The sequence below is a fragment of the Macrotis lagotis genome, chromosome X (assembly GCF_037893015.1).
Source record: "Macrotis lagotis isolate mMagLag1 chromosome X, bilby.v1.9.chrom.fasta, whole genome shotgun sequence".
Lineage (NCBI taxonomy): Eukaryota > Metazoa > Chordata > Mammalia > Peramelemorphia > Peramelidae > Macrotis > Macrotis lagotis.
Window position 1 is genome coordinate 500,451,975 of NC_133666.1, and position 21,889 is coordinate 500,473,863.

A 21,889-nucleotide genomic window follows, 5' to 3' on the forward strand; every position below is an offset into this window, starting at 1 on the left:
AGAGAGCCCAACTATAAGGTCCAGATAGGAGTTCTAATCTCAATTCTCTCACTAACTAGTTTCATGACATGGAAAAATCAACTAAACTCTAGACATTAATATCCTTGTCTGTAAAATGTAAATATGAATACCTGATTCCCGCATCATTGGCCTGAGGATCAAATAAGATAATGAAGATGACAGCACTATAAAAAGTACCATGTGAAACATAAATGTGAGATAAAATATGTTATTGCAAGTTCAGAGTCTAGGAAATGCAATTAGAGATGACTGAGCAGACTTCTCTTTAAAATTTGGTTTGAAAAAAGTTAGAAGCAACTTAGCTGACACAGTAAATAGAGTTCCAGGCTTGGAGTCAGAAAGATCTGAGTTCAAATCCAGTCTCAGTCACTTACTAGCTATGTGATCCTGGGCAAGTCACTGAACTCTGTTTGTCTTAGTTTCCTTAGCTGTAGGAAATCCACTATCTTTGTCAAGAAAACATTAAATGGGGCACAAAGAGAAATGACTAAAATTGCTTAATAGCAACATCAATAACAATAACAACAATCTCAATAAAATTCAGCTTAGAAGATGGATATGTAATGTGTGTCTAATTAAGCCCAAGGTTCACAGGAGAATGAACTTTCAAATTCATTAAGTTAGGTTAGGTGGTTTTGCAGTTGACACCTTCCAAATCTTTAGCTGTGAATTCTTGTTTTTTAGGTCATAGGATTACAGTTAAATACAGCTCTTCACCATGCAGCTAGGAGCAGCAATGACACCTTGGAAAGAGATCCTGTGACATAACAGTTTCCTAACAAGCTGGGGATGATAGATAGTCATTCATTGTCCCTCACAGAATGATGTTACTTCTCAAAATGGGAAGCGATGTGTATGCTATCAATATCTTACATTGAAATATTGGCTTCTGTCATTGATGTCTGTATTTTAACCCACTCTGGTAGTGGAAAATTATTTTTTTTCAGGTGACATCTCTGATAAAGATTCCATCAGTAAATATTTTCTGTCTGAGAAATGTGTTCAACCAGCTCTAAGCAATAGGAAAACAATCTTTTGTATGACTGGTCTGGAAGCCTTAACAGAGAATAGAAAGTCATATGAAGTCATGACTGGTTTGTTTCCCCAACTTACAGAGTCCTGACTTTATTTAGTCTATATGACTTTTGAGAATGGCGTAGTATCTCCAGTAGTCTGCCATAAAATGGAAGGGCTCCTTGTGCATCAGGGACATAACAAAAGGAAAAATTTCATGGCAATAAAGATTATTTAACAGTGGAATGGGTTGCTCTTTGCCTCAATGGTAGGGAAGGTATATCCAATGTCTATTCAAGTCCTATTAGTTTTCCCTTGCAGATGCTTTCCTAAACTAAGCTTTAAAAGAGAAATAAAAAAAAAATATAATTACAAACAAAAATACCAAAGATTATAGGGTTTAAGACAACATAAACAAAATGATGCATCTATTTTAGATAACTTGGTAGCCATTTCCATTGGGAAGTCATGAATACCTGCTGCTAATACTGGCTACAAATTTGATTGAATGGTAGAAATTATGGCATATCCCACAAAAGTCAGAGAATAAGGTAGACCCTCCCAAAAAAAGCTATTATAGCTTGGAGTGATTTCCTGAGGTGGTAACATGATAAAATGGCATGAGTGAGTATATCACTACAATATAAAATGCAGGAATAAAGTATAGTTCTACTTAAATTCTGCTGTCTTGAGCTGATGAGCCACATGGAGTTTAGCTGTATTGATCTTCGAACCACAGACACACTCAGTCATTATCAGACACAAGACTCCAAGTCTTTTCTTATCTACAAGAACTATTCTTTCGGTTATGTCCATTACACAAAGAATAGGGACAAAAACTGGACCTGTGATTCCAGGGATATGTAGAATTACATAGTGAAAAAAAGTCATTATGCCAATGCAGGCCAGTCATATATAAAATATCAAATACTAAGTAGAAATGAGTGTCCCTAATCCATACATGAGGATCCCTGAAGGCTACATATTGACAGTGTTTTAAAATGCCACATCTTTTATTGTAGTTTTATTAATTTTGTTAAATATTTCCAAGTTGCATTTTAAATGGGCAACACTTAATATCCAGTGATACCTATGGCCTAGAACACTGAGATAATAAGTTACTTATTCAGATTCACACAGATACTATATGAATCAGGCAAGATCTTAGCAAAGTCTTCTTGATTCTAAGACCACTTCTCTAACCATTAGTCAAAGCTGCGTCTTACCTCTTTTATTACACAATGAAACAATGGATCAGGATTTTAAATGATCTTGATGGCTAATTTTATAATGCAATTATCTCTACTCAATACAGAGCTGATAGCTCAAGTTCTTTCCTAGTCAAATAAAAAAATAGAGCTGAATGTTGAGAAATTGTGCCCATGCTAAACTTTTTATTAGTTTTAATAATTATTAACAGCAATAATAAATATATCATCTTTCTTCTCTGAATATATATCTACAGATAGAGTATTATATTTGTATAGATATACATATATATATATACATAGATTTATGTATATGTATAGATATAAATATATGTGTAAATTGAAGGAAAAAAAGGAACTGGGTCTATAGAGAAATTGAAAAATAACTGATTTCCTACAATTATGTAAATGCAATCATTATTAGTAACTGGAAGTTTTCACCCCAGAATGAAAAAAAAAAAATCTACCCAGTCCCTCCTTTCTGAGAAAGTAAAGGAGTAAATCCACATGAGACTTAAGAGCCTTCCATTGTCCTGACTAATGGTTTCCAGGTAAAGAAAGGAAGAAAAACTTAATCAGAAGTTTTCTACATAGGAACAAGGTACCTGAATCAATTCCCTGGAATACAATTCTAAAATGAGGGAATTGGAACAGAAGACACTATCCATTTCAAAACCAAGGGTCAGTGCCAGAATTTGAGAAGCTAAATGATGCAGTGAACAAAGCACTGGGACTGGAGTCAGGAAGATGTGAGCCTAAATCTAGTCTCAGAAACTTCCTTACTTTGTGACTTTGAGAAAATCAGTGCTGGCTCTCAGCATTAGAAGTAGTTTCCTGACCTGGCAAACCAGGGAACACCAAGTACAACTTGAAAGATCAGCAGGGAGACCTCTGCCAGAGTAAGTGGGAGACAGCATGTCCATCAGCATAGCCCAGATCCCAGGAAATGGAAGCAGGTGCAAAGAACCACCCAGCCTCCTGGCAGCTGTGACCAGAGTGCTCAGCCTACAGAAGTTAAGGGGGTGGTAAGATACTGTCAAGGTCTCTCCTCTGGCCCTGGGACAGGACTCTTGTGCTTTGTCCATATTCAGACCCTGGTCACACTCTGGGAGCCCCCTGTTGCCATCCACAGACCAGAGTACAGGCAGGAGAGCAGGCAGAGCCTCACATATTGAGGTCCTTGAGGGGGTGTCCCAATAATACTTCAAAGCTCAGAAGCACCCCAAACCAGGCACAGGCTGGGGAAATGAGTAAATGGAACAAAAAAAGGGGGGGAGCCTGACCATAGACGATGACTTTGGTTCCATGGAGAACCAGAACACACAATAAGAAGATGAGAAAGTTCCAGCTTCTGCATCTAAATCCTCCAAGAATTATAGAAGTTGGTCTCAGGCTATATCAGAGCTCAGAAAATATTTTGAAAATCAAGTGAGGAAGGCAGAGGAAAAATTGGGAAAAGAAATGAGGGAGATGCAGAAAAAACATGAAAACCAAGTCAACAACTTAGCCAAAGAGATCCAAAAAAATGCTAAAAAAAAAAAATAACATACTTAAAACTAGTTTAGGTCAAATGGAAACAAAAACAGTTCAGAAATTAATGAGTAGGGGTGGCTAGGTGGTGCAGTGGATAAAGCACCAGCCCTGGAGTCAAGAGTACCTGGGTTCAAATCTGTTCTCAGACACTTAATAATTACCTAGCTGTAAGGCCTTGGACAAGCCACTTAACCCCATTTGCCTTGCAAAACCCTAAAAAAAACAAAAACAAAAACAAAAAAAAATTAATGAGGAGAAAAAAATGCCTTAAAAAGGCCAGGTGGAAAAGGAGATAAGAAAGCTCTATGAAGAAAGTAAATCCTTCAAATGTAGAATGGAGCTAAAGGAAGCTGATGACTTTGCAAGGAATCAAGATACAATAGAACAATATCAAAAGAATGAAAAACTAAAAGAAAACATGAAATATTTTCTTGAACAAAAAACAGATCTGGAAAACTGATTGAGGAGAGACAATTTAAAAATTATTGTGCTACCTGAAAATCATGATCAGGAAAAAAAAAAGCTTTGACTTCATTTTTAAAGAATTTCTATAGGAAAATTGTCCTGATATCCTAGAAGTGGAGGGCAAAATAAAAATTGAGAGAATCCATTCTTGTCCTACTGAAAGAGATTAAAAAAAAACTCCCAGTCATATTATAGCCAAGTTCCAGAACTCCAAGTCAAAGAGAAAATACTATAAGCAGCTAGAACAAAACAATTCAAATATTATGGTAATGCAGTCAGGATTACCCAGGACTTAGCAGCATCCACATTAAGTGCTTGTAGGGCTTGGAATATAATATTCCAGAAGGCAAAAGAGCTTGGAATGCAACCAAGAATCAACTACCCAGCAAAACTGAACAGCCTCTTCTGGGGAAAGGATGAAACAGGGGAATTTCAAATGTTTCTGTTGAAATGACCAGAGCTAAACAGAAAGTTTGATCTTCAAGTACGGGACTCAAATGAATCATAGAGAGTGGAGGAGAAGGGTAAATTATAAGGGAGTTAATGATGATGAACTGTGTGTATTCCTGCATGAGACAATGATACAGATAATATTCATATGAACTTTCTTATTTATTAGAGCAGTTAGAAGAAGCTTTTATAATCAAGACAAAGGAGAGACTTGAATTTGAAGGTATAATATATTTTTTAAATGGAGTCAATGGGTGAAAAGGAAATGTACTGGGAGAAAGGAAAGGAGAAGTAGAATAGACTATTTCATGTAAAAGAGTCAAGAAATAGATTTTGCGATGGTATGGAAGGGGGGAAGGTGAGGGGGAATGAGGGAGGATCATTCTCATGAGAAATGCCTCTGAAAGGAAACAACATTTATTAATAGGGCATGGAAATCTAAAAGAAAAAAGGAAGGAAAGGGGATGGGAGAAAAGGGATGGGGGAAGGGGTAAACAGGGAATAGAGAAGGTAGATTATGAGAAAGGATAGTAAAATATAATACATTTTCTTTTATACTTTTTTCAAGGTGGTGGGATTGGATGGTCTGACTGGGATCATGGGGATGGGTGGGTACTGGTTCTCTGGGGTGGGCTCTTGGCTTGGGGCCTCTTGGCTCCAGGGCTGGTGTTCAGTCCACTATGCCATTCAGCTGTCACACAGAACACTTTTGATGAAGGACAGAGTGAAAGGAGAGAGAAACTATAATAATTGGTAGTGGGGGGAAATGGATGGAGGGAATTACAATCAGCAACATCAACTGTGGAAGTAACTTCTCTGATGGACTTATGATAAAGAATGCAATCCACCATGAGACAAAGCTAATAGCATCAGAACACAGACTGAAGCACATTTTTTTTCTCTTTCTTTCACTTTATTTCTCATGAGATTTTTTTGTGGGGGAAGGGGGAATTAGATTTACTCTTACAACAAGACTTATTAATGTATAAATAAATTTTAAGAGCAAATTAATTAATTTTTTACAAAGAACTTTTAAAAAATAATTCGTACTTTGGACATAGATTGAACTAGATGATACCCAAAATCCCTTCTAAACCTGCAATTCTGTTATTTCTTGATTTATCTTTGTAGTCAGCATCACTCCCAGGACAAATATCTTTAATTTTTCCCCCTTTCTGTATTCATACTGGTCTGTCTGTTAGCACCATTACCAAACCATAAGGAATAAAAGTAATATAATTCTGCTAATACCAACGTAGGCTCTATAAAATAGTGAAATTAGTGATTTTTACATTTTGGATCTTCTACTTTATCTTCCTCTTCCCATCTTACACAGACACAGACATACATATATACACATACACACACACGTGCATGCAGATGCATGTGCCCATGTACATTTTTGAAATGTGAAAAATGATGCCTAGGAAGAAGAAAATTACCTTCCAAAGGTCACGCAGTTGGTAAATGGCAGACTTAAAACTTACACTAAATTCTGACCTCCAGGGCCATGGATCTTTCTATTATATTATAGTGTTTCCAAAAAAAGACATATAATAATGATGATGATAATAGCCAGTCTTTATATAGAACTTCAAGGGTTTACTAACCAGTTTATAAACACTATCTCATTTTGTTCTCACAAGAACCCTGAGAGATAGGAACTATTGCTATTCTCATTTAACAGATGAAGAAGCTGAAGCAAAAGTTAAATGGCTTGCCCAAAGTCACATAGAGAATAAGTGGCTAAGGTTCAATTTGAACTCAGATCTTCCTAACTTCAGGTCCAGTGATCTGTCTGCTATACTTCCTAATTGCTTCTAATAAATTATCATAATGGCAGCAAACTCAGAGTTGCACCACCTGATCAAAATTTCCTAATACTGCTAATATCTTCTTATAGTTACTCTTTGAATATTAGAAATTGTTGATACTTCAAATGCAGCAGTGACAATAATGAAAAAATAGATTCCTTAAGGAGAATAACCATTTTTAATGGAGGAAATCGTGTTCATTAATTGAAAAACCTATCTTTGTTCTTCTCGTTCAATAGTAAACATCCAAGATAATAGTTTGGTTTATTTCAAAAGGTGATAACCTGGAAGGAACTATTTCACTAGTCACTATTTTTATTGTTTGTTACTTCATTATTGAGCAGTCTTAGATATACAGGGATGGATAAAAGCACTCACTTGTTAGTTTTTGGTAGTATAAACCAAAATGTGAAGGAGAAGAAAGCTTAGGAAAAAAAGGAATAATTATTCAAAGATGGCATTACCCTTATTCTAATTGATTCCTTGTCTTCATATATTTAGAGCTAGAAGGGTACTTAGAAATTATTTAATTCAACCAACTCATTTTACAGATGAGAAAACTGAGGTGACTCAGAAAATTAAAATTATCAAGGTTCAAACAAACAATTTGAATCCAGGTTAGCTCACTCCAAATATAATATTCTTTCCATAGTACCATGTCTCCAATAAAACCTTTTTGAAAATGAGGGAGGCATTATCAGTTTCCACAACTAGTAATTATATCAGCCATCTTCTCAAATATTTGTTTTTCTATAAGAACAATAAAACTTTCATGGATTTAAAAAATCAAAAAATCCTGTCATTCATGTATTTATTTGTCATAAGTCTGAGGATGTGACAAAAATAATGACAAATAAAAAGCAATAGTTTTGACATTTTTGAACAACAATTTATAATCTGAGTCTTTTTTTAGGATGAAAAGAAAATTGTTAAGCTATCATATCCCATAGTTCATATTTTGCTTGAAATTAGGCATATAAGATCCTTTTAAAACTTTATTAATTCAAATAAATCCTTGGTAATATTCTCTGTGAGTGACATGCGAACCTATGGAATTATATATGTGAACACAAGGCCAAACTCACAGTTATTCCCCAGTGACTAAAGGTGAAAAGGTTCCTAGTAAATCAGGTTACCTTTTCATAGGGTAAGCTGTGTTAAATACAGTCTCTCTGGATACTTCATCAATATGATTAACCTATTGGCATTATAGTTATCAAATTACAGTATGATAAGTTTTACCATTGGAAATAAATCTGTTTCTTCATTGATGAAATCTATGCATGGAAAGATGGCTAGATTAGGAAATAAAAAGCTTAGGGCATACATAAATGGAATCATAGTTTTCACTAGAAGCCTTGAAACAATACACATTTTCTCACTTAAATCCCTAAGAATTCCCTACTGAAAAGCAAAAAGCCCTCACAGGACTCAAATTACTATACAAGGCCATTGTCTTATTAATGTTGCCCTATTAACCTTATTAGCAATCCCCAAGTTAAGAAAAATTCCAGTTAGTTGCATTACAGAGATATTTTGTACTACATTTTAACACAAAGCCACAAAATGTCCACCTTGGGAGCAGGGTCTTACCCTGTGGCTGGGCTAAATGACATCCCTAATTCTACCACCATGGCTGCAGCAGTCTCTTAATGTTCCATAAATCCACTCAAAGACTTTGACCTTTTTAATACGTTGTCATTGAGCTTCCTGAAATCGTCCATTCTAGCAAAGGGCCAAGACAATCCCTTTAATGGCAGCCCTTTTGACAAATGGAAGCTGGAGTGCAAAATTACCCAAAAGAAGCATCCAGCTGCCATCGTTCCCCTGCAGAAACAACCAATCACAGCAGCAGAATGATGGAAAACAGATTCCAAAACTAAACCTGCACCCAAACCATCGTGGTGGGTGGAAATTGCTGCTATTATGCATACACTGTATGCTCTGAGATGCTGCATTTTCCATTAAATGGCTTTAAACATGTCCAAGTTATACTTTATAGGATTTTTCCCAAGCAATTTCACATTTTGTTGGTGAACGCTGAGCACAAAGAGGGCTTGGGGCAGAGAAAGTGGATATATTTCTGTTGTAGGAATGACAGAGCTGAAGCAAGAATGCAGAAATCCTCTGCTCTAACTCATCATCAACCATAGCAACATTAAGTACCTCCAAGTCCAGAATCCTTGACTGAGTGAAATTTAATGTTTAGGAAACATATCTAGTATATAATGTGTTTATCATTTAAAAAAGAAACAGAAAGCAGTGAAGTGATCAAGCCTCTGTCTGAGGTCCCCCAAGAAGCAAAAACCTACCATCTCCAGATTCCACTTTTGGACAGCTCATTCCTAGGAAGTCTATCCATAAATTCAGAGGAAAGCTGCTTCATTCTGCCTTCTGGACCTAAAGGATCTCTCTTTTTCTCCTTAACATCCTTTCACATATTTTCAGGAAGCTTTTACACACACACACACACACACACACACACACACACACACACACAATACACACACGCAGAGACACACAACACATCTCTCTGTGTCTGTCTCCTTCTCTCTCTCTTTCCCTATCTCACAGTTGCCACCAAATGCTAAATCTTTGCTTGTCCCTCCCCATTTCCTTCCAATTATCCTCATAAAATCTGTTCTTTTCATTTCATTTCCCCATCTTGCTTATTTTATTTTAATGCCATTCTGCTTATCAGCATCCTTTCAAAAAAATAGTGCCCAAAACTGAACACAATAATGTATACATAGTCTGTATAGTCAAGAGTGCAGTAGGACAAGCATTTCTCTTCTACTGCTCACTTTGCCTTTTTACTACTCTACAATTTGATTTTTTTGTCTTTTATATAACTCTGAAAGATGGTATGGTATAGTATAGGAGAAAAAACACTAAATATAAATTCAGAAGACCTGGATTCAAATTCCATCTCTGCTACTCACTCTGTGTAACATAGGGAAAATGTCTTGACTTCCCTGAATTTCAGTTTCCTCATCTCTAAAAAAAGAAAGTTAAAGTCTAGCAGAGATGTCAGACATGCTGCCAGTAAAGGCTGCATCGCTCTCCTGGAGCATGAATCAGATAAAACATAATTGGGAAATATTTAACAAAACCCATAATAATACAATAGAACATAGATAATATTAGTATATGATTTTTCTAAGTTAATGGGCAGCCCATACAAATTCTTATGTATGGTTTAAAGGTCCCTGTTTCTATTTGAATTTAACACCACTGGTCTAGGTGACCTCTAAGATCACTTCTAACTCTAAGCTTATGATGATTTGAATCATATAGAGTCTACAAATGACTAAAACTCACACATCTTTTTCATCTAACTAGTAACAAATCTCCTAAGCTGTATGTTGCAGTGCTTTTATTTTTGTTTTTAATCTAGATGTTGTGGTTCCATTGTTGTAGAGAATTCCCAGTAAAGAATCTCCCTCTGCTAATGCAATTTGGCCATTTTTGCAACTTACAGCCTTAGAAAATTGCCTGTTACACAGTTAGGATAAATGACTTCTTCATGGTAACACAATTTACATTAGAAGTAGGATTTGAACATGTCTTTCTCACTTTGAAGACAATTCTCTCTCTTCTCTGCCATGCCACCTACTTTATTGCTGAACAAATGGGAAAGTTATTTGTACTTACATGTAAAGAAGTAAAGGAAAAGTCAGGCAGTATTGGGGGGGGGGTTGTGGGGGGGGTGTGAGTGTGTACACAAGTGCATGCAGAGATAAAGGCTAAGTGATTTTTTTTTAAAAAGTCACACATTTGTACATTTGACCTGGGGACAAAATTATCACCTCTCTCTCATTTTGTCTTAATTAAGAAAAACATTTAAGCAGGATAAATTTATAAAGACAATATAATCAATAATAATAGCCTGGTGATGTAGTAATAATATTAGCTAGTATTTATATAGTACTTTAAAGTTTACAAACATTTGTTCCTCACAACAACCCTGAAAACGAGTATTATTATTATTATAATACTCATTTACCATAGAGTAAATTGAGGCAGAGAAAGCTGAAATAATTTGCTAAAGGTCATGTGCCTAGTAACATTCTTAACTCATCTTAATTATTCCCAATCCAGTGGTCTATCCACATATCAATATGTATCAGAACCACCCCCCCAAAAAAATAAACTTCACTCCAGAAAGCAGTTGAAACTAAGGCCACTGGAAATCTTTTCCACTTGTGAATTTCTGTCCCTGAATCTGATTTAAGTGAATATGAGTTGATCATCATATTGTCATACTACCCCTGAGTGCTCACTCACTCATTCTTCAATAAAAGTCTTTTTTGTGGAATAAAATCTTCTTCAGGAAAATACTATAGATAATTACCTGATTTCTCATAGATCCTTTCCTTGGGCACATTATCTCACAAGTTCATCATATTTCTATCAGTTAAATGGACACAATCAATTTTACTTTATTGATTTGTATGATAATATAAGCTAGGCAATATATTTTTACTATCTTCATAATATCTTCCTCTCCTCCTCCTCTTCCTCTTCTTATTCCTCCTTTTGTCCTTCCTCCTTCAAAGTTATCTGTGGACACCAAAAGGTTAAGTGACTTTTCCAGAGTCACACAGCTAATGCATACATAATACATCAATCTTAGAGTCATCTCTTCAGTCTAGATCTTCTAATTGATCTCATGGCTTGCCCTCTAACAATATAGCACTATTTCTTAACTAAAACTATATTTAAACATTATCTAAAATTTCTGATGTTTAAGATTGGAATCTTGCAAATGGCTTAACTAAAATAAATCATTAAATCATAGAATCTTGTAGCTCTGAAGAAAAGAGGTTAATTAATATTTTGGCTAATAAATTCTCTATAATTTTCATGCAAGAACCAAGATGTTCTATAAATACAATACTGTAATTGATACATTAGCAACTTCCTAAGACAAGTAATGATACAAATATTGAATTACATAATCCATTAAAGCTGCTTTCCAAGGGATTAATTAGCTTCACAATGTATATTGTATGTATGTGCCAATAGAAATGATTACCAATAAGGTAATATGTTGTATGAAGCAATATGAATTAAACACTCCTCAGTAAAGGCTTGTTGCATGCTCTACCCTGGTAGAGAAGAGTAATTCTTGTCGTAATACATACATACATGCATTTGTGAATATGTATATATAAATACATACACATACATATATATGTATACATATAAATAAGATACAACTCGAAATTATTTGGAGCATACTTTGCTTCAAAACAAATTCATAAAAGAAAACTTTTTAAAAGCATGAAATGCTAGAGCTAGATGAACCATAGAGATAATTTGATCCAGTCCCTTCATTTTAAAGATAAAGAAATAAATATCTTAATGCCACTTATACTTCAATGCTTGGGTGGATTCATGATCATATCAATGTGAGCACTTTGTCTAGCAGCAAAAATCAGTCTATCAGGACTTTCTTATCTTGTGTGATTTTTGTGCATGTTCCTCTTTAAATTCTCCACATATCTACTCAAGGCCACCCTTTTTCAAGACCTATCCAAATTTAGGTGTACTAAAAAACTAATTCAGTAAACTACTCAACCAAATGCATAGTATAAGGTAAATAATGAGTATTTTTTGCTTACTTTTATTTTGCTTTTGATTGTCATATTGAGGATACTGCTTATTACTTTAAGGTTTGATGCAATCCCCACAACACATCTGTGAATAAAAATATCTAAATGATTTTGCAACCTAAAGGCAATCTGACTTCCATATGAGCTCAAGATGGATATTCTCCATTTTGATGTCCAACACTATCAGAAAGCAATAATCAAAGTATTGACGCACAAAATTATTTTTGTATCTCTTATTAAAATATTTTAGCATATGCCTTCTGGTCAATACTATGGCAAAGAAAAAATTTAAAGTTGTGTTATGCTCAATGTAATCAAATTACTTTTGAAATAAATAAGTGATTAAAACAAAAACTAACAAAATTATCTTATATACACATATAAGACGAATAGTCATTTGCTAATAGGTTAAAAGTCAAATAATATGAACAAACAATTGGGGAAATCCTGAAACAAAGTATGGTACATGAATGTAATAGAATATAAGAAATTATGCATATGATGAATACAGAGATACACAGAAAGGTCTATATAGATTGATGGAGGGGTAGTCAGCAAAGAAAACAATATACATAGTAATTACAACAATATAAATGGAAAGAATGATATTCCATAAAAATAAATCAAAAGTGAATGGAACAAAATTATAAAACTCAAATAAGGCTCAAATGAACAATTTTGAGAACAGCCCTAACCTACACCTTCACAGATGTGGTGCATTCAGCTTTCATGAGCTTTCAGAATTTTCCAATGTATCAATCAGCTGTGCTGACTCCCTAAAATAATATGAGATGGCTCCCTGGGAAGGGAAAATGCAAAGATATAGTGGATAACTATGTTTATATAAGAAATAGAAAATATTAATAAAATGATTTTTAAAAGATTTTATAGGAGAAAGTAAAAAAATGGGTCAATACGTTGCTAATTTGTCTTACGTAGATTTTTTGATGATAACAACATCCATATTTTCATGACATTTTAAAAATATCTTCTCCATTTTGAGAAATATTGAAAATCATTCCATCAATATTTCTTGCCTCCAGCACAGATTCTTATGCATATTTGGCCTATTTCAACTGTTTATCTTCTTAAATGACATTTCAATTTCCTCATTCGCTTGGGAAAAACTCACATAAAGGTTTCTTTGGACTTATTTCACTCAAAACTGCTTTTTATTGCTCTGTGGTCCAATGATACTCAAATATTCCAATATTCTCCACTATAAGGTTTTGTAAATGACTTTCTACTCTAAGTGCATGCTGCACTTAGATGATATATCCTTCTCATCGGAAAGATATTATATTTTTTCTTTGTTGTTGCAACTAAGTTAATAAGTTAGACTGAGTTATATCAATTAAATAATATCTTTACCTTTACTCATCCTTTTATTCATAATTCAATAATCCAATTAGATTGGAATTTTTATATTCAAACTCAGTTACTTCAGTCTATCTTTATTCTTTTCTAATCGAGTATGCTTTAGAACCTTTGCTCCAACTCTAAATTACCGAGTTGAATTGCATGGCAAAACTTGAGTCATAAGAGATTCTATTCATCGCTTGTCTGTAGAGATGTATTAAATTTCATTTTGGATCATATTTGGTAGACTTTAGGTCCAACACTTTATCATTGTCTTCTTGAAAAATGTATTTGTGACATAGATATATGAATCTGAACAATCTACAAACCTTTGGTGTCTTCATTTTGGCAATCCTGCACCTATATTTATGTTTAAATAGCCAATCATCAAAGTATATATTGACATGATTTGGAATGAAGGTCTTTCCCTCCCCACCTTCATCCCATTCTTCCCCCCTACTTCTGTCTCTATCTCTCTCTGTCTCTCTCTCTACCCACACATGCACATGCACAAATATATCTATACATATACACATATATACATAAATATATGTACAATATAGGTACATATACATCTGCATTAACTTTATATGTATGTATGATATATTTATATATATAATATATTTCTACAATATCAGAAATATATATTGTTATGAATATTGCAATTAATGTCCTGATAATCTTTTTGCTCCTGCTCATTACGAGCACTGCAAGATACAATGGTTTAGTGCCCCATAAAATGATGCTTCTTTCTTGGGTGCAGATGAAACAACTTTTCCAACACTTTTATTTGCCACTTCAAAGATAAACTATGAGTCATCCATCTATTTATCTATACCTTCCTTATGTCTCCTGGTTCCATTTCAAGCCAAAAAAAATCAATATTGATTTGATTCTGTTCTGATTCATGGCAGGACAGTGTGGCATAGTGAAAAGAGTGTTCTAATTAGAGTTTAAGTTTGAACTCTGCCTCTTATATTAAATAGCTATGAAACCATGGGAAAGTTAGAAGCTTTCAGAGGTTAATTTCTTTATTTACAAATGTGTGGATGTGTGTATACATGTGTCTGTATGTTTATGTATGTGTATATATGTTACATGTATGTATACATACATCACTGGAAGAATTATGGTAAACATAAAACAAAATATTAGAATGGCCCTTAAAACATTGCCCATTTTACTATTTATATTAATTATTATCTCATTGGTCATTTGACAAAGACCTCATATTTAGAGTTGTTATTGCTGTTGTATTTGCCATTTTCTTCCTCACTGGATTGGAGCTTAAATGACGTGCCCTAGATAATATAGCTAGTAAGTATCTAAGGCTAAATTTGAACTCAAATTTTTCTGACTGTATCCACTGAACCACCTAGCTGCCCCTATATTTAGAGTATTGACAGCTGACTTAATGCTTATATATCATCTAAAAATTATGGGATTCTTAGCATTCCCTGAATTCTTTTCCACTACTCCACTACCATCACTAAACAAGCAGAAGTGGGCCACACAGATCTGATATCTATTTTATATTCTTTGTTTTACAGGTTGCTATGATTTGAAGAATAGCACCAGTAGCCACCCTACTCAAAATGAGCTTTGCATACTTAACACCCCTGGTCCTTATACAAAAGGTATAGTCTTTCACCAGAAACTTTCCTTTAAGGCCACACTATTATCAACCCTCAAAATTATTTTAAAACTCACACAGAAATGAAGGAGCACAGTCTGGATTCAAACCCAGATCCTCTAACTTTAGAGCCAGTCTCAATTGATACATGCTCTCAGTCACAAAGACCCTATGCAGAGAGAAAGAGGAAATTCTTTTGCATCATCACTGTGATAAAATATATGGCCCCACTCCAAAACTCCCTCTACTCACACAAGTGAAAAATCCATCCACCCAAGCAAACATAATCCATCTACAAGTTAGTCATCTGATATCTTAAATATGAGACCCTGTAGAATATAGCTCCTTGAGAACAGAGACTTTTCATCATTTTTATTTTTGCATCCCAAGATATAGCAGGCAACAAATAAATACTTGTTGGTCATACATATCTTATCAATTCAAAAGCATTTATTAAATACCTACTAAGAACAAAGCAATGTAATGAGCACTAGAGAAACAAAAACAGAAATTAAAAAGCCTCTGTCCTCAAAGAGCTTATATCTGGGTGACAAGGAAAGGAAATACAACATTTATGCAAAGTATGGAATAATGACTCAGAGAAGGAGCTTAGAGGTCCTTGACACCAACCCCTTATTTTACAGAGGAATAAATTGAGACTCCCCAAAGGTTAGAAGTCTTTCTGAGGTTCAAACAGCTTAAAAGTCTCAAAACCAAAATTCAAATGAGGTCCTTTTGACAACAAGCATACTTATTAGATTGTCTCTCTTTGTTATTACAAGATAACTGAAAGAAGGAAAAGTTGAAAAGGAAGAGGTATGAATCAAGAAATGCCTAATTAAAGGAGTGTCATATCAGCTGAGCCTTAAAAGATCAATAAGGATTTTTTGTGACCATAACAACCACAGTTGAAGCTATGATGGTGAAATTATGATCAGAGTATCTTATTGTTGCTGTGCATAAGACACAATCTACATGTCTGTAATAACTGTTTTAGACTACAGAAATATAGTTTGGCTTTGGAGGTGATAGATTTCATAAGGTTAAATGTATATGAAGTCTTTAAATCAAACTGCAAAATCAATTTAATTCAAATAGGAAAGTATGCCAATAATAATAAAATAAAAAAATCTCCAATTTGCAGTTTGTAATTGGAAATCATCTTTGAATGGCAAGCTCCATTCTTCTTCCCTGTGGAGATCTTTCTACCATTTTGGCAACTTGGTTGTGGAGTTTGGCAGTCACAGATTATTTTTGCTATAATTAATCTTTCATTGTCTAGCATTAGTGCACAATCTATCTGACACCCTAACTGTGTTCTACAATTAGTTTCTGAGTGACCGTGCTAATAACACTGACATTAGCCATGTTTCTTTGGGTATTATGTTGCAGTAACCACCTGACCTGAAATGGTATACATAATTAGGGGTTCTGGATCTCAATGAGAGTGGGGATATTGAACCACAAGGTAAAAATGGAAAGATATATTTCTTATTCTATCTATCCTGCTATCTTTGAAATTCAGTTAAACAGAATTATATTATTTTGAATATAATAGAATTTTTTCCTCTATTAAGTCCAATGAAAACTTTAGAAGCTAATTTAGTTGTTGATATAATGAATATAGGATTAATAAATATTACCTGAAATTGATTATACCATGAATCCACTGAGAGGAACAAGAGAATGATTGTTAATGCATTATTAGCTACTGGCAAAATACTATATTTTATACTTTATTACACAGATTATCTATACTTACAAAAGCACAAGGTTATAATTCTCTTTTTCTACCTGGTTTGTGTGTTTATTTATCTTTGCTGCTGGTATTACTCTGGATTGCAAAAGAATAATACTTCTGCCAAAATGCAGATCATTTCACTTTTCTTAGTAGAAAATAATTCATTATGTATTTATGTAGTATGATGAACATCTTAGTTTCCAGTTCTGTGCTACCACAAAAAGAACTGCTAGAAATATTTTTGTTCATGTGTCTTTTTAACTCTTTCTTCTCCAGGCTGCACTCCAGGCTCTCTACCACTCCCCTATGTCAGGTACCTTTGTTTTCCCCCACTATAATGTAAGCTCTTTGAGGTCAGGGATTGTCACTCTTTCTTATTATATGTGTGTTCCCAGGGCTGGGCAATGTCTAGCACATAGTAAGTTTAACAAATAACTCATTAACTTCTAAGAGAAAGCACATTTTTATGTTTAAAACTCTATGAGCTTTCTGTTTTCCAGAAATGATGGCTTTTTAGTCTAATTTCTTATATCTTGTAAACATTTATCAAGATGAAATACAATTTTCAAAAATATTCCTCTGTACGTCTACATGGTATGACAAATGGATTCACAGACCTGTAATAAGGGAGAAAAAATATCTTGTGCTTCCTTGGCAAGTTTTATAATCTGCCTTTGTGTGACAGATAGCAAAGAAACAAAATATATGTCCATCAATTGGAGAATGGCTAAGCAAATTGTGGTACAAGAATATAATAGAATATTTATCATACAATGTGAAATGACAAATATGATGAATACAGAGAAGCTTGGAAAGATTTATATGTACTGAAGTTAAGTACGAAGAGCCATGAAAACAAGATTCACAATATCTTTAACATTTTAAATGGAAACAATAACATAAGATTGGAAGAACAAACCTCCCCCCCAATTTTTGCAAGGCAATGGGGTTAAGTGACTTGCCCAAGATCACACAGCTAGGTAACAAGTGTCTGAGACTAGATTTGAACTCAGGTCCTCCTGTCTCCAGGGCAAGTGCTCTATCAACTGTACCACCTAGCTGTCCTATTCCCCCCAACTATTTACAGAGGTGAGTTGTAAATGTATGTGGAACACTGCATACAATGTCATATTTGCTTGATATATTAATGAATCAGTTTTTCTAATGTTTATATATCTTTTTTCTTCCTTTGTCACAAAAGATAGTTCTCTGGGAGAAGAAGAAATATTAAATCAAAATATATTCAAAAATAGATCTTAAAAGTTATATATTTGGAAATAAATTCAGCTTATAACATATTACATATTTGATACCTTCTTCATTGCAAAAATGATGGGGTCTAAAGTACACAAACTAGTTTAAACATTTTCAGAATAGTAACAGTAGTTAAATGTCATGTTCCACAGCATATCCATGGTGTGTGATGCTTATGAAATATAACACTACTCCAACACTAGTACTCAGTGGAAAACTTTGTAAATATCACAACCTAGAAAATTCTAAAAACTAAATTTTATTGTTAAGCTGGCAAGTTATCTAGTTGAACCTCTTGTTTTTTAGAAAAGAAAAAACAATGAAGAAAATGTTACGAATTTATAATCCATGTCTCAAGGTCCTCTTTCTTACTTCCAGCTTCAGGCTCCATGTGTACTAGGTCTAAAATCAGGAATTCAGCTAAAAGATCAAATTCTTTCTAGCTTAGTGTGTTCCCACCTCTAACTCTAGCTTATGTTTAGCTAATATGTAGGATAATAATAATAGTAATAACTAGCATTTATAGAACACTAAAATTTGCAAAACATTTCACAAATATGATTTTATCTTATCCTCACAACAACCTTAGATGATAGATGATATTATTAATCCCATTTTGCAGATAATAGATTGATACAAACAGAAATTAAGTGATTGAACCATGGTCATACAGCCAATAAATCTCATTTCCTAATGTCTTAATGACTTCAATCCCGCACTCTCTCTCCATTGGGTCACATAGTTGCCATTTTGAGTCTTTTGTTTGCATATAGCTAAATGTAACAAATACCTTTATTTTGCCCCTCAGAATTTTGCCTATTAAGAAATACAAAATGCACATAAGTAATCAAAAGATGTATCTGGCCTTTCTTGGGAGTCCCCTTTTCCCAGCAGTTTCCAAATTTCCTTCAGAATCACTGATATGTGGTTTTTACTCTCCTCTGAAGAGAACTGAACTTGAGACTGAAAAGTAGAACAATTTCTTGACAATCTAATACATCTCTAGCCCTTTTACAGGGTGCTACACTGAGAGTGCACTTTTAGTATCCCCTCTGTAGTTTGGACTCTCCCCAAAACGTGTACACCTTGGGGATAGCAGGACAGATAGTTCTCATCCCACTGTCATAATACCTATCAGTAAAATTAGTGGAGCCCTAACAGACAAATCTTCTGCTCTATTATGTCCTAACTTAAGTCTTTACTGTTCTAAAGAAAGCCAAGAATACTAACAGGCAAAGTTGATAAATTAGGAAGGTGAGCTCTGGCAGTTGGGTGGTATGAGGAAAAGCTTCATTAAGAGATAGTGCTTCCTTTGCATCCTAAAAAAGGGTACTCTGTTGTAAAAATGAGAAGAGAAGAGAACAGAAATGAGAGATCCAGTGAATATGGCCATGTGAGGAACAGAGAGGAGGCCAGGTGGTCTGGATTCCAATGCAAGAAATGGAAAATTGTCCAATGACATGGAAAGAGGATAGAAACAGATTGTGAAGGGCATTAAAAATTGTGCAAAGGAATTTATACTTTACCTATAGCAAATCACTGCAGTTGACTGAGCAGGACAGTGATATAGTCAAAATTGTGCTTTAGAAATACTGCTTTGGCAGCTATATGGAGGATGACTTTGAGGGGGAGAAATGAGATGTCAAGACCATGACTATACCCATTCAAAGCTAAGGTACAGTGTAGACAGAGGGCATAGAGGTTAAGAGTAATAGAGTATTGTGTTCACTTGGGCATCACATATACTACAATTGGAACAATACAGAGAAGATTAGCATGGTCACTGTGCAAGGAGGACATGCAAGTTCATGAAACATTCCATATTTTTAGGGGTGGCTCAGTTACACAGTGGATAGAGTACTGGCCCTGGAGTTAGGAGTGCCTGAGTTCAAATCCACCCTCAGACACTTAATAATTATCTAGCTGTGTGGTCTTGGGCAAGTCACTTAAACCCCATTGCCTTGCAAAAAACCTAAAAACAAACAAACAAGAGTAACAGAGTATTAATTGTTTGTTTATCAACCAAACCACCAAAAACATCACTCAATAGGGTAATTTCTAACTTTTAAAGATGCCTTTTAACAAGCATCTCTCATTCATCTTTTAAGATCCTATGAGATTCTCTTAGATAGATTTGACCACAGAGAGGAATTTCTTCAGTAATCTTCTAATTATTAACATTAAACAAGATATAAAATAATAATGAGAGTATTTCAAAAGCTATTTATCACTGACATGAAAGATTTCCAGTGCAAATGGAAAAGGGAATTCATAAAAATGCCAAAATCTATCAGATGTTCCTATTTACTGGGAGACATGGACAGCTCAGTGACATACAGGATGGAGTGCCAAGTCTGGAGTCAGTACCAAGTCTGGAGTCAATATTTTTCTGAGTTCAAATCCTCAGACACCTATTAGATGTATCTCCCCATCGGCCTCAGTTTCTCACCTGTAAAATGAACTGGAGAGGGAAATGGCAAACCACCTTAGTATCTTTGCCAAGAAATCTCCAAATGGGATAGCAAAGAGTTGAACATGCCTGAAACAAAGCACAATGTCAACATTGTACTGAGTTCCTTAATCCCTAAAATGCTACATGACTCCCTCAAAGAGATCCTTTATCACTCAAAAAGTCATCTAACAATTCACAGATTAAAAAATGAATGCATGAAGAATGCCACCAAGTTCGTTAAAATAGAATAAAAATAATAGCCTCAAAACGCACATGAACAATAATATGGTCTGAAATTTACTAAAGGAAAGTAGGGTGGATGACATTTGAGGTTTTCACAGTACTTTCAATGAACCCAACCTCTCTGATATATATAAAACAATTAAAAAATTTAAAACAATATTTTCCTAGCAATTTATTTGACTTTGAATCATGAAATACTACAATTTCTCAATAATGAAAATTGCAGGTAACTCAAAGAGCAAAACTACACCTAATGAGGATATTATCAAGAACGACTTTTAATCAAGAAATTGAATAAGGGATATTCATTAGCAAGAATGAGGTATTATACAATCTGAGTGGTGTACTAGTACCTTTGAAATGTTGCCACACCTAGTAAAAGGCCTTCAGCATCTTGGATAAAATTTTCATGGAGAATTTGGGGGAAGCTTTGGTCATGAAGAGCACAGGATAAGATGATATAAATAGACTATACTGCACCACCTAGGCACTCCAATCCATGAGATTAGAGGTACATTTGAGTTTTTAAGAATTGAAATGGAAGATCTCTTTTTGGAAGACAGAATTCAAACCTGAATTTTGATATAACAAATTAAATGTTCTTTTGAAATCAACAAACAATAGACACAGCCAGGGAAATCTACTATTCATTTTTACCCCTTAAATGTCTATGAAAATATAGCATGTTATAAAAAATATCATCTGTGAAAGACTATCTATTTCCATCTCACATTTTCTTTAAGATTGTATTCAGTAGGGGTGGCTAGATGGCACAGCATATAGAGCACTGACCCTGGAGTCAGGAGTACGTGAGTTCAAATCCAGCCTCAGACACTTAATAATTACCTAGCTGTATGGCGTTAGGCAAGCCACTTAACTCCATTGCCTTGCAAAAATAAACCTTAAAAGAATGTATTCAGTGAACACATATAACATTCTATAAGAATATAAAGTAGGGGGCAACTAGGTGGCTCAGTGGATAGATCTTTGTTAAGTTTCTCCATCTAAGAAGATCAACTGTTTCCTAGATAAAGCCCTAGAAAAAAAAATTAATATATAAACATAGGCTTAATTATGTATGCAT

The 21,889-nt window shown here is 34.4% G+C and overlaps 1 non-coding gene across 1 annotated transcript; it reads left to right on the forward strand.

Annotated features, from left to right (window-relative positions):
• Positions 1-19,831: 19,831 nt before the first annotated feature.
• Positions 19,832-19,938, forward strand: LOC141503639 (U6 spliceosomal RNA). The gene has a single exon (XR_012472983.1). It is a non-coding gene; the product is annotated as a U6 spliceosomal RNA (small nuclear RNA).
• The last annotated feature ends 1,951 nt before the right edge of the window (positions 19,939-21,889 follow it).